This window comes from Ziziphus jujuba, chromosome 1 (genome assembly GCF_031755915.1).
Source record: "Ziziphus jujuba cultivar Dongzao chromosome 1, ASM3175591v1".
Taxonomy (NCBI): Eukaryota; Viridiplantae; Streptophyta; class Magnoliopsida; order Rosales; family Rhamnaceae; genus Ziziphus; species Ziziphus jujuba.
This window is the reverse complement of record NC_083379.1, coordinates 42,786,824-42,799,984: the sequence shown is the minus strand read 5'-3', so window position 1 is coordinate 42,799,984 and position 13,161 is coordinate 42,786,824. Positions and strand designations below refer to the sequence as shown.

The window sequence follows — 13,161 nt, the reverse complement described above, 5'->3', positions numbered from 1 at the left end:
AGGCCCCTTACTATAGAACAAAGAAAATGACTGAGCTGCGTGTTAGCACATCTGTTTTCTTTCTCGTTAGCGCTTTAGTTATTGAAAACTCAAGGAAATTTGATATATGTATTCTATTAATGCGCTCAAGCATGCGAAGAAAGCAACAAGCGAGAAAAGCCCTTTCTATTTTATTAGTAAAGGGCTTTTCTTGCTTGTTTAGTAAAGTCACGCTTTTCATTTTGATAGGAGTAGGTGCTTGCTGGGGCAGGGCACTCTTCATTCTTCATTTGAAACTAATGAATGTCAGGTCGGGGATTTCTGCCTTGTTATCAAAAAGGGAGTTGGGTAAAGCAAACTCCCTCCTTGGACGAGCACGGGGCTTAGTCAAGTAGAATCAGGTTGCGTTGCTTGATGCTCCGATCGAAAACAAATCAGTGGGGCCCGATCAAGATCCGAACAACAAGGAGCACTCAACTACTAGTCTAGTCTAGTAGTAGTAGTCTATTAGTTGCGATGTGACCAGGCGTTTACTTATGAGATTAGTTGAGTAGGCTTGCGTTAGTTGTTTGCTATCCATTATATTACTGTTTTTATGGACTTCTTTTCTAGGGAATCTTGCAGTCGCAGACGACTATATTTGGGATCAAGCTGAGATTGCTGATCAGGGAATAATTTATGTATTTCTCAAGCGTATAGACTCCTAATTTCATATATAAATATGTTAATTAACGTATATAATGCTTTGATGATCATACGGTAATTAATTATCTAAGTGATCAAATAACTCAAATATGAGGTTGTTTGTCGCGAAAGACTAGAATGGGAAACAAAATGAAATGTACCGGATTTTTAGCACGTGCAACCATCAAACCAGAGACCAAAGCAGGGTTCGACAAAACAGAAATTATCATGGTACATCTTCCTTCCCTGAAATGGAACTTTCATGCTGGATCAAGAACTAGCATGAAAGTCGATCTATTACGACCAGCGCGGTTGTTCGTATTTCATTTTCTTCTTCCAAGCCTTAGAAAGCACTCACTGAGTTACTTACGGAAAATAAAATATCTTTCGACGCTGAGAATTTTTTATGTGTCCAGGTCGATCAGAGGTTCGGCTTGCTTCTCCCCCACTTTTTAAGCGTTCTAGGCCCCTGAAAAAAATAAAATAAAGAAACCCGAAAAAAAAAAAAAAAAGAAAGAAGAGAAATTGGGCCATGTTTCCCGGGAGAGGCCGCCTTCTCTCAGGCCAGCAGTCTTCTACTTCTAATTGACTGCTCTATGACGGGCTTCCTTGTTTCCTGGGCTCTACTCACTCGTCTACGCTCCGACCCAGCAAGTAATAATTGAAAAACGATGTTTCCTTGCCGATTTAAAACTTATCGTAAAAAAAAAAAAGGCAATCAATCAGAATCAAGAAAAAGAAAAAAAAATGGAAATAGTGAATCAAGATCTAGATAGATCCATATCTTTATCTCTATCCACGGAGATACCTATCTATATGGATAGAAATCCATCTATGAATCGATCTAGACTATCCTCTATCCGAATAGATATGTCCCTATGAGTGACTACGCCGATCTTTATATGTTTTGGCCATGTTCATTTCCGCTCCAAAGAAGAAGGTTTAGATCTTTCAATCTTATGTCGTGAGGGATGTGACCTATGTTAGGTCCATAAGACACCATAGCTTTTGGTGTTCTATAATTCACCTCCGAATAATGAGTAGGTAGTTCAATCCTTTTGATTCTTCTCTTCATAGTAAACTGATGGGGGGATGCAGAGCAATAGGTCGAATTACTATATAAAGAAGAGTTGTAAACTATAGGACTTCTTCTTCGAGTAGGAAGATTTCGATTATTCTCGTTCCTTCTCTTCGATAAGAACAGGAATTTGAAAGGATACAAATTCCTCTTCATTCTGTTGTGCTCAGCGAAGGAACTGCCTAAGCATACTTTTTCATATCCAAACTTCTTTGTTCTTTCTAAATCTTCTTCTTGCATAGAAGAACGCAACTGTTGCAAAAAATGGGATTTTAGTAGTAGGCGGTAACCCCTCTTAGTTTTGAGTAGGTGGAACCATTCTGTTTTGGTTCTTCTTCACATTCTTACTGGGTGATCCAGGAATTTTCCTATTATTTTTTCAACTGATATTTTGATATAGAAAGATCTCCTTATTTCTTCACTGCGGATTCTCACGTCATTTTCTTGAAAAGATATTAGATCACCGTGGGAGACTTTCAAATGAGTAATGCTTACCATTCCATTATTCACAAAAACCCTTCGATGACTTATCGGCTGCCTTGCTTAAGGAATAGTTTCACAAAAATGGAGACAAACTGGGATAAAGTCCGATCTTGTTTCTAAATTGAGTGGAAAAGGGATATATGAAGTTCATTCTGTTCCTCTGTGCATCTCTGTGGTGGGTAAATCCCCATGAAAAAGGGGCAACTTTCGTGTAGTTTGTGATTGGATGTAACTGTTAAGATTTTCTCTCGGATAAATCTTTCTCTTAATAGATCTCTTTTTGTTCCTCAATCTTCGGAGAATGCGGCATTGTATTATTGTAAGTTCTCTGTTCCGAACATTTCCTGAAAGTAGACAAGTTTTAAATCTTAATGCGGGCAAGGCCTATCTTGTTGAAAAAGTCTTTTTCACCACATCGCGTATAACGGGAATCGAACCCCTTCTACTACTGGTGGGCGGATGGAGAATGTTCTACTTCGATCCAGCTACTTGTTAGGAGTAGGTTATGGCTTGCCCCTTTCTTATTATTAGTAAGATAGGTTTGTTTGGAACCCTTTCTTTCCCCTTTCTCTAATAATAAGGTAAGCTTCAAAAGCTCCTTCCTTCAGTTGGTGCGCAGGGGCACACTTCTGTTTTCCCCTTACAAGGGGGTGTAATGAATAGAGATCTTCTGCCAACAGTCTTCTCTTCCTATCACTTCACTTTGTTCGTGAGATCTAATCTCATCAGACCTCACCAGGCCGGGGTTGAAGGGGAAGGAAGGGATGGGTAGTCCGGGAACAGCAACGGGAGAGGGCTCGTCTTCCCCACACCTATTTGTTCCCCCGGCCCCGGAGAGATGCGTCACTCTTTTTTTTTTTTTTAATAAAAAGATGAATAGATAGGGCCATGATACATTCTGGAATATTGTAAAGGTAAATAAAGTATTTTTGTCCCCTTTGCCCGCTTGAGGACCTATGTGAATGTTTTGGAATGGGGATGTTCGCCTTTTGTAACAAGTAGACCCACGATACGGACTTATAGATGTTCATATTCTTACTCGAAAGTAAGATCTATTCATAGTTGGTCAGTCCCCCATGGCACGACTTCTCGCTTTTCATGAATGTGTCTCCCCCTCTACTTATGTGAGTTTGACCTGCCTTTGACTCTGCTTGCTTTTGACTTCCTATAAGCCGTTTTACAACCTTTCTTTTTCGGAGGGTCGGCGGGACATGGGAGCCTCAGCTCATGCATTCGTTTACCAAAATCATCTCCGCTATCCCACTTCCTTCTATTCAAAAAGGCGAGAGGCCTTTAAACAAAAAGGCCCTAAGAGGGCTCTTCTTTATATATTACATAAGCTCTAAAGTAGGTAGCCCCGAAAGCCAAACTCAGCTACTTGTTAGGAGTAGGTTTTAGCTTGCCCCTTTCTTATTATTAGTAAGATAGGTTTGTTTCAAACCTTTCTATGTTATTAGTAAATGGCTTTTCTCGCTTGTTGCTTTCTTCACATGCTTGAGCACATTAATAGAATACATATATCAAAGGACCTCGAGATGCTAATACATGAAAAACGATACGAGAAATTTGAAAGAACTCATATACGGAATGAGGGCGACCTATGGAAATACATCGGTTTCTTACTTGTGCAAGGGAACTTTTTCTTGGCAACTTGGACAACTTATAACGATGTTTGTCCCACATATCACTAGGAAGATCGAGATTTTTACAAAAGGCTTTAACAATTTCGTCTCAATTCATATTTAGTCGCGAGCAATCTACGTTTGTGATCTCGTATATTTCGCTTCTCCGACATCTTATTGACTTTTCCCCTCATCTTTTTGCAAAAAACTACTCCACGGTGGTGAAGTCTCATCTTGTGTGTTGGCCAAAGTGATAATAGTCACATTGAACCCTCGAATATGTTCGAAGATCTCGAAATGATCTTCCAGTTCCAGGGAGAATTCGCAAAACTCCGTTTCCATCAAGAATTGAATGGAGTTTTTTCGGATTTCGACCGGAGAATCTAACAGAGACATTACTGTCAAGCTTCTGACCGAAAAATTAGACATTCCATGCCCTCGGAGAGTGCTTTGTCATGCTGACTAGGTCCCATTGGGTCATTCCACTAGCACAACTAGTGTCCAGCTCCCCCCCTTTGCCATTGTCACTACTGGTACCTGGCCCCGTCGGCTCAACATTTTTGCAAACACAGACCCTTACTCAATAGGGCAATGAAAAGAGGAGAACGAGGACAGCTGACTACTTATTGAAAGACCAAACAGGAAATGAAAAGTCATACTACAACAACTGTAAACATTCCCTCCACGCTCTGACTTTGATCGACTTGCCCACATAGCATCTTTTTTAAAAGAAGAGGTCCTCAACCCTATGATCCTTAGATTTGGAAGGAATGGGAGGGCCCACATCAAAAGGTAGTTGAACCTACATAGCAAAAAGGGGGATCCCCTTACGCACGAGAAACCTTTTTATGCCCACCCGCCTAATGTGCTGAAGTGGCTCATGATGAAAGTCTTATGAACAGACTATTCCCAAGAAGCCTTACTGATCAAGCTATGGAATGGTACTTACTCTCCCTAGGTATTCAATTCAATTCAATCTTTTGCCCTCCTCGTCGAAAAGTATTTAGAACGCTTCTCAGCTATCACAAAGAGGGAAATGTGGATTCAATCGACTTGGAAACATAATCCTGGTGAGAGCTTTTAATCATACCCTGCGAAGTTGAAGTCCTTTACCTTAAGAAACCTTTGACCTATCAAACTCCTCAAAATCTTTATTTCTAACCCAAAGAGGCTATTACCTATAACCCTTCCTGTCTATTTCGAGGAGGTGGGGTAAGAACTTGGAAGAGGCACAACTAAAAAAGGGTCCTCTTCGAATTTATGACGGAAAAGGGAATGAGGAATCAAACTCTAGAATTCGGAATGGGAATGCAGTAGGAGATGGGGTGGGCCCAATCTTCCTATCAAACTAATCATATATGTCAAGCTCCTCTTAGCCCTATAGTCTTTCTCCTTCCCAAATTTTGCCAAATGATTCAAGACTTGAACTGAAAGAAACTCTACAAACAAAGCTTTCCAACTCAGCCTTAAGAAGCTTGTATCCTCTAGATTATTGGGACCTAACAAGCCAGGATAGCCTATACCGAAGGAGAGAAATTTATACCCTGTCGATTTCTAGGGCTTGCTTTGCTCGCCTTTTCCCCCACGCCTGCTCTCTCATCCCTCTTACCTTTGCCTATACCTATGCTTCTATTCCCTTCACTGGTTGATCGACGAGTCCACTGGCATCTGGAGCAGGATTAATCAGGGGTCGTTCATAGCCTGTTTAGTTTAAAATTCTTGCTTGAGAACTCGTTAGTCGTTCGCTAAGCTTCCTGGGACGCTGGTCGAGCTAGTTTAATCTGATTTTGATGAATTGGAAACATCTCTTTTCCATTTCTATTTACCTAGTTCATATCTTTGTTTCGTGTGTTCCCGGGAGGAATTCGATCTCTTCAATCTCGGGATACCACCTAAATAACTGTAGCCAGAGAGTCAAATAGGTCAGGAAGAAAGAGTATCTGTCTCGAATAACTCACAATAAACCTAAGATTCCCAGGAGGAATTATATATATACAATAGCTTCCTTCGATTTCGAAAGGTCTCCTTTCTTTCAAAGGAAAGGCCTTCGCATTCCTAATCCGGTAGGGGGCCGGGCGGCTTTGTTTGCCCCAGCTTGGCAAACCGCATCCCCGCACAATGATATTGTTTGTGCGCCCCACATTATTGGTTGATAGAGAATCAAAGTAGATTTACCAATGAATCACAAAATGCTATATTTGGGATCATACGGTAATTAATTATCTAAGTGATCAAATAACTCAACTAATTAACGTATATATGGCTAGCTTGTTTCTTTCATAAGTTTTAAAAATAAAAATTAAAAAAAAAATAAAAAAATAAAAAAACACGAAGTGGAACTTGTTTCAATTCAACATTCAAATCAAAACCCAATCAATTGAGGAGAAAAAGAAAAGCATAATAATGATTCTAAAAGGAATGAAAATTAATTATATCTCAGATCAGACGCCACTAATATTCCCATTATTTAGAAAGATCAGAGTTCATCTCAAGACTCTCTAGCTGTTGAAATTCCTCAAAACGTGGGTGGGTCAATGATGGTTCACGCTATGCTCTTTTATTGGCCCAAAAACTGTCTGAGGGCCTGAAGTGGAGTGAGGTGTCTTCACAATGCAGACAAAGACTAAGCGGATCCGTACGCACAAAACATGAAACATATACAAAGCAGTAAGCAGAAACTAAAAATGCCATAACATATTATATATACATATATATATATAATAAAACGTAAACATTAACGTAAATACTTTACTTAGGAACAAACTGTGTTGATCTAATCAACGTCCCAGCTGGCAAAAGAGCTATAACATATATAACTACGGAACCTAATTAAACAAACTAGACTTTAAAACATAAATAGCAAACTAAACAACCGAGTAAATAAGACAAGCATAGATTATAGATAGCTACTAGCTACAGCTGCTGAGCTACTAATCATCATCATCGCTATCGTCACTTGGATCCGAAGGACGTGCATTGTCCTCTTCAAATTCGCGGTCTTTCCTAGCTCTTATGCGACCCACTATATAACCTTTATTATATCCTTTTCTTTTACCAGATGCATAGCCATCTTGGTAACCCCTGTCATACTCTTGCTCTATTATACTTCCTTCATCTTCGTCTACAACATCCTCTTCTTCGTCAGCACTACTCTGATCTTCATCAGAGGAGAAGTTATCCTCTTCAGTCTCTACATCTCTTTCAGAATCTGGGTAAGCATCCGAATACCTCTCATTTTCCTTTCCGGTTCGATATCCGGCACCTTCTCCCTTTACGCGAATCCACGTCTCCTGCCTTCTGAATAAGCTTTACGTTTCCTCTTCGCAATAGTCATTATTACGGAAAAAGGAGATGTGTATGGTGACCTGCACAAAGTAATATTATTGCTGCAAATTTAATTATAAGCCTCGTGAAGAACTTTTGTAGGGTTTACTACTGATTTCGCTCATAATTACAAAATATAAGGAGATAGTGACCCGCACTAGCACATGGGTTTAGGTTTTACTTACCTGCACAAGTATTACTGCTAACTGTACCCTGAGAACACAGTTAAGCTTAGTTAATTAGATCACATCAGCTGATCACGGTTTACTCTCGTTCTCATTATAGAATGTACAAGGATATATATATTGTGGCCTCTGCACAACTATCTAATACTGTAAACAATTATGTGTCCATACTATATATATATATATATATATTGCTATTGTGGGAAGTCTCATTGAGTGGTGGGCAGTACTTACACGTTCTCGTAAATTGAGATAGTGACCTGCCAAGACCTAAACGTTTTTATTTTTCTAGGAAACCATCAATGGGCAACTTCCCTCCATAGGAGTGGGGCTATATATATATAAATTTTGAGAGCATCAAAAGGCTACTTACACGTTCTTGTAAACTGAGATAGTCTGCCAAGAGTCAAGACTAAAACTTTTTTTTATTTTTTAAGGAAACCATTATAGAATGCACAAGGATATGGTGGTAATACTGCAAACAATTATATGTCCATATACACATATATAAAATTGTTATTGTCGGAAGTCTTATCGAGTGGTGGGCAACATGCATTGTGGTACATGTAATTTATGTTGCATTGCAACATGTTATGGAACGCATGTCATCCATCATTTTATGGGTAACTTCCTCTACAAGAGTGGGGCTATATATATATATATATATATAAGCTTTGAGAGCATCAAAGAGGCTACTTACACCTTTTTGTAGCCAGCCTAGACCAAAACTTTTTTTATTTTTTAAGGAAATATTTCATTCTAAATTCTTTTAGTATTATCTTAATTAAATTTTGATTCTATATATATTTTGAAAAATCATCACTTAAACCTATCTATAAGTTTTTGACAAGTTAATTTTAAATAGTTTAATTTCATAATTATATTTTCACAATATTATTCAATTATAAAATGTTGATTTTTAACCTTCTTTTTTTTTTTGTTTTAATCTTTAGCTAGTAAAAATTGACAAATAAAACTATTTTGATAAATATAAAAAATTTAAAAAGAAGTTAAGAATGATTTTCTAAAAATGTGTGATCGAAGTATAATTGTGGCAAAATTAAATAAATAAATGAAGTTTACCCAATTTTTTAGTTAATGTTTAAAGGTAGTTTTCGAAACCCACAAATATTATTATCGGTATTCCATTAGGGACTGAAATGGAAATTACCCCAATCTGAGGGCCACTCACTCACCAACTGCTAGGTTATCTAGTCGTCCCGGTCCCACCCACCGGTCTGTTTTCTTTATTTTCTTTTGCAATGGTTCACTTGTGAGAAGCAATGCTATGTATACCAGAAAGAAAAAAATGTAGATGTATCATAAATAAATAAAGAGAAAGAAAACAAGATACATAGAGATGAGTCAATAATTAATTTGGTCCATCCTCCAGATGTAGACATGGTGGGTTCAATATTATTACATATGCCAAAACATATATGCATGCTTAGCCCGAGAATGTTTTTCCAGGATCGATGCTAATAATTATTAGAATCATATGATATATATATGGATTGCTGGTTTAATTATTCGAATTAATATTACATAAAATGTTGTTATGCATCAATTGCATGTTCCGCATGCTTTTGTTAATTATTACAGTATATGTATATATAATTCAATTAATTTCATATAGGATGGCGTTATTGTCACGGTTGCTTTTTGCTCTTCCATCGGAATTCACATTTTTGCTCTTATTCTTCCTTTTGCTTTAAGTTTTACATTTTCTTCTTTTCATAGGTTCCACTTAAAGTTGCTTTTATTAGTTCTCCAGTCATGATGGAAGACTTTGTTAAAAAGGTGCTAATTTTAAAACTTATTAGAGTAAAACAGAAAATGCAATAACAAAAACATTAAAATACCCGTAAAAGAATAAAGGACCGTGGCAATGATGCCCTCCCAATTTCACAACTTCATGTTAATATGAGCTTATTATATACTGCTATTTAATTAAAAGATTTTTGTTATATCCTGAAGTTAATTTCCCTGTGGGACGTTTGATTAATTATTAATAATATTTCTTTTTTCCTTATCTGAATTATTATGTTTTAGCTAAATACATAGATATACATGTTCTGTTCTAAATCAGAATTGCTTTTTCAAAAAAATCATTCTCCATTAATTTTAATTAAAAATATTTCTAAAAATCTAAAATATTTGTTTTTAAAAATTAACAAAATACCTTCAAAAATAACTTTAACTTTAAAAATTAGTTTTGAGTTTTCCAAATTATATCAAACAGAATTATAAATCAAGTTGTAATAAAGGGCATATTTTGAATGTCATGAGCAATATTAATTTACCATAATATGTACATTAATTATTAATGGACATGTTTGAAATGAGCGTTGAAGACACGTGGCTATTGATTAACGAAGTTCTCAATCCTAGAGCCCGACATGCAAGCCAGCTACACGCTTAAATGGATCCTCCCCTATTTTATTTTGTATATAATATACATTCCCGACTAAATTTTAGCCCAGAAAAAAAAAATAAAAAATAAAAAATAAAAAAGAAAGAAGAAGAAGAAGAAGAAGAAGACGAAGAAAAAAAAAGAAGACATTCCCGATTAATATGTAATTCATTATTTATATGTGATAAATTGTATATAATTGAATTATACATCCGTGATTTATAACAAAATATATATATATATATATATATATTTCATTATTATTATTATTACTTAAAAGACGCTTTTGCTTGCAATTACAAGATGCATGAAAATTTTCATTTTGATTTTATTAGTTTTAATATAATTATTTTTTAAAAATTTATAACATAACTCCTTTTGTTTTTATATAATAATCTTATTTATTAGTTTTTTTTACAAGTTAACTTTAAAAAAAATTAAAAATTAATATTTAATTAAATAATATTATAAAAATACAATTCTAGCTTTTAATTGGTAAACATTTTCTAATAAAAGGTTAATGGAAATTTTTTCAGAATATAAATGTAACTGTAATTAAAACAAAAAAAAAAAGAGATCCAAATAAAATATTCCTTTATAAAGTAACTTATTCAAAATAACTATATTTTTATTATTATTATTGACATCACATTATTATTTTATTTTGCTTGAAAGATGCATTTGCTTGTAACTTTAAGAATTACCTGCCGTGTAACTTTCGTGTTCAGGACACAGGTAAAACCAAACCCTTGTGCCTTGTAGTGATCTTTCTCTCTCTCTCTCTCTCTCTCTCTCTCTCTCTCGTTTTAATTTATTATTATTGTTCAATTTTGTTGTTTGAAATATGCATTAGCTTGTAACTTTCCACCTTGATTTAAGGAGAAATTTAGTTTCACTGTTGCTAACTTGATTATGAAATCAAGATCTTCTATCTTTTTATTTTATTCTATTTTCTATCTCCGAAATAAAATTTAAATATATTATTTCGAAATTTATAAATATGAAGTGTCGCATTATAACTAGAACTTAAGATGTAATAACATATAAGTAAATAATCAATTAGGGCAGAACCATAATCATCTACGGGAGATGAGTAGAGAGAATGGTGGAGAAAGCGTGGGGCAGTGGTGTGGAGGCAGCTGCTTCAATGCTGATTTGGGCAATTCCCTAAAAGGATATAGTTTATCCACTAAACAAGTACTCTTTCATATCAGAGAATTTGGAAATTTTAGTTATTAAATACTAGTACAAAGTCATCAACAGACCTATAACAAAGGCACATTAATGCATCTTACCAATAAGTAAATCTTTGTTGTGAAATGGAATTTTCACCATCGTAATGAACATAAAAAAAATAAAAAATAAAAAAGATCGTTCAAGTGCTTCCTTATGACTCTGGCAAATTTCAATATTCAGCATGACAAATCCAAAAGGCACATGTACTAATACAATGCCCTGAAGTTATCCATAGATGAACCTAAAAGAGTGTAGAAACAGCCATTATAGGTCCATAAATGCATCATCATTCTCACAATATATATGAGATAATAAGATGAATTCAATTTCAATGGCCCGACAGTCAAATGGCTCCGGTCACAAAAAAAGATTATTGAGCTTGGCTCCAGTTTGAGATTCTAGTAAAGCTCTTTATTAAATATTAGTGCCAAGTCTAAATTCCAAACCTAGATATTAGCTAGGATTGTGCAACTCATGTCAAGCTTAGCTATTTCCCAATTGTGAGGTCATTATCCTACACGATCATGAAGTCAAGCCAAGTTGAGCTTTGTAGAATTCCCATGTTTTCAAGCTCTAGCTCAAGATTACTGGAGCATGAGCTCCAGTCCCCAAGTCACCTCTAGACACAAGGTGGAAAAAGAAATAGTTCAGCATAAGTTTGGCTCATTTGCACTAAACAATCCTCAGGACGAAAATTTGAATTGTATCCAAGCAGACCAAGACTAGTTTTACAGGCATATAACAAGCTCAACCATAGAAGATCAAAAGAAAGATTTTAACACTATTACCAATTGTATCAACCTTAGATATTCCTACAATTATCCCCAGAGTCCCCTCATATTTCTTACTACATCACATATTGAGTGTCTCAGGATTGTTATTTTTATTTTATTTTTATTTTATTTGTGTTAGTACATATGTGTGTGTGTGTGTGTGTGTGTGTGTGTATATATTGACGGGTCTTGATAAGTGGAAGAACTTATTGAAAAGTACACGAAAGTAAAAAGCTTAAACAAAAGAAAACCAAATGAAAATGAAAACAAAAAAATTTATAATGGCCTAGTTTTTAGTTTTCCCTTCTCTGCAGTGCATGTACCGTGGCATGCAACAGCGCAATTTTCTAAAACTAAATTTTTCAATCCCTTGTTGTCTAAATTTTGGCAAACAAACAAATAACTTCAAAAGTTGGAAACTTTATTTTCAAAATAGTTCTTCATTTTCCTTCACTCCTGAGAAAATTCCAACATCATAATGATTTCACAGAAAAATATCATGATGACAACATAGTATTATTGTAAATTACAACTTTCCTTCCCAAAATTTTTCTTCCCCGAGAATATATTCAGCATGCATAAAGTACAGTTAGAGAAGCAAACTGATATATATATATATATATATATATATATGTAGAGATATCAATCACATTATAGCTCAACTGTTACGAACCTGGATCAATGTCATAATAAACGAACCGTAATACAAACCATTACACATCAATTGAATAAGCAAAGCCAAACATTTTCTTTGATTTTTTCAGCTACAGTTTCCAGGTGAAGTTACAAAAAAAAGATCAAATGATTGATGAGGACTTCTATGTGCGAAGGGATGGCACTGTAAATGTAAGTAGGCTGTACTGATCATGTAGTGCTTGAGGATTACAGAAGCAGCATCTTTCAGAGTTCGTTGTCTAACTGCTCATCTATATTTTGCCAGTATTCGTTTTATCTGAAGATTTCTTGTCAAACTTGTTTTTAAGAGCTGGCTTCAACATTGGGAACATGAACACAAAATGCAGACAGATTCACAGTCGCTCTCGCAAACTGACCATGAATGGGTATGTGCAGTTGCTAATATGGTTATATTCTTTTGTAGTTCACAATTACTTTCCAAGTTCTCAATAACCTGAACAAGACTGGACGTAGATGGAGCAGGGTACAGCCCTCTTATTCATGGGGATTTCCTTTAGAATCGCTAAAAATATTGTCCTCAAGAAAGTAAATGAAGTTCCAGAGTATCCTAAAGGAATCATGCTTAGAGTTCTGACTCCCAAATTGTTGTTCAAATTTTGTATAAAGACATACTCTTTAGTACTGAGGAATCTCCTCTACTCCTCTACCAAAATGCCAAAAAAAAATTAAGGTTATTCATAATGACACA

General features: G+C 35.5%; 2 pseudogenes; both read right to left on the bottom strand.

The window, feature by feature from the left end:
* Positions 1-1,170: 1,170 nt before the first annotated feature.
* On the bottom strand, positions 1,171-2,640 carry LOC125418915 (small ribosomal subunit protein uS4m-like; annotated as a pseudogene).
* A 1,087-nt stretch (positions 2,641-3,727) lies between these two features.
* Positions 3,728-7,180, bottom strand: LOC132800513 (uncharacterized; annotated as a pseudogene).
* Between the last annotated feature and the right edge of the window lie 5,981 nt (positions 7,181-13,161).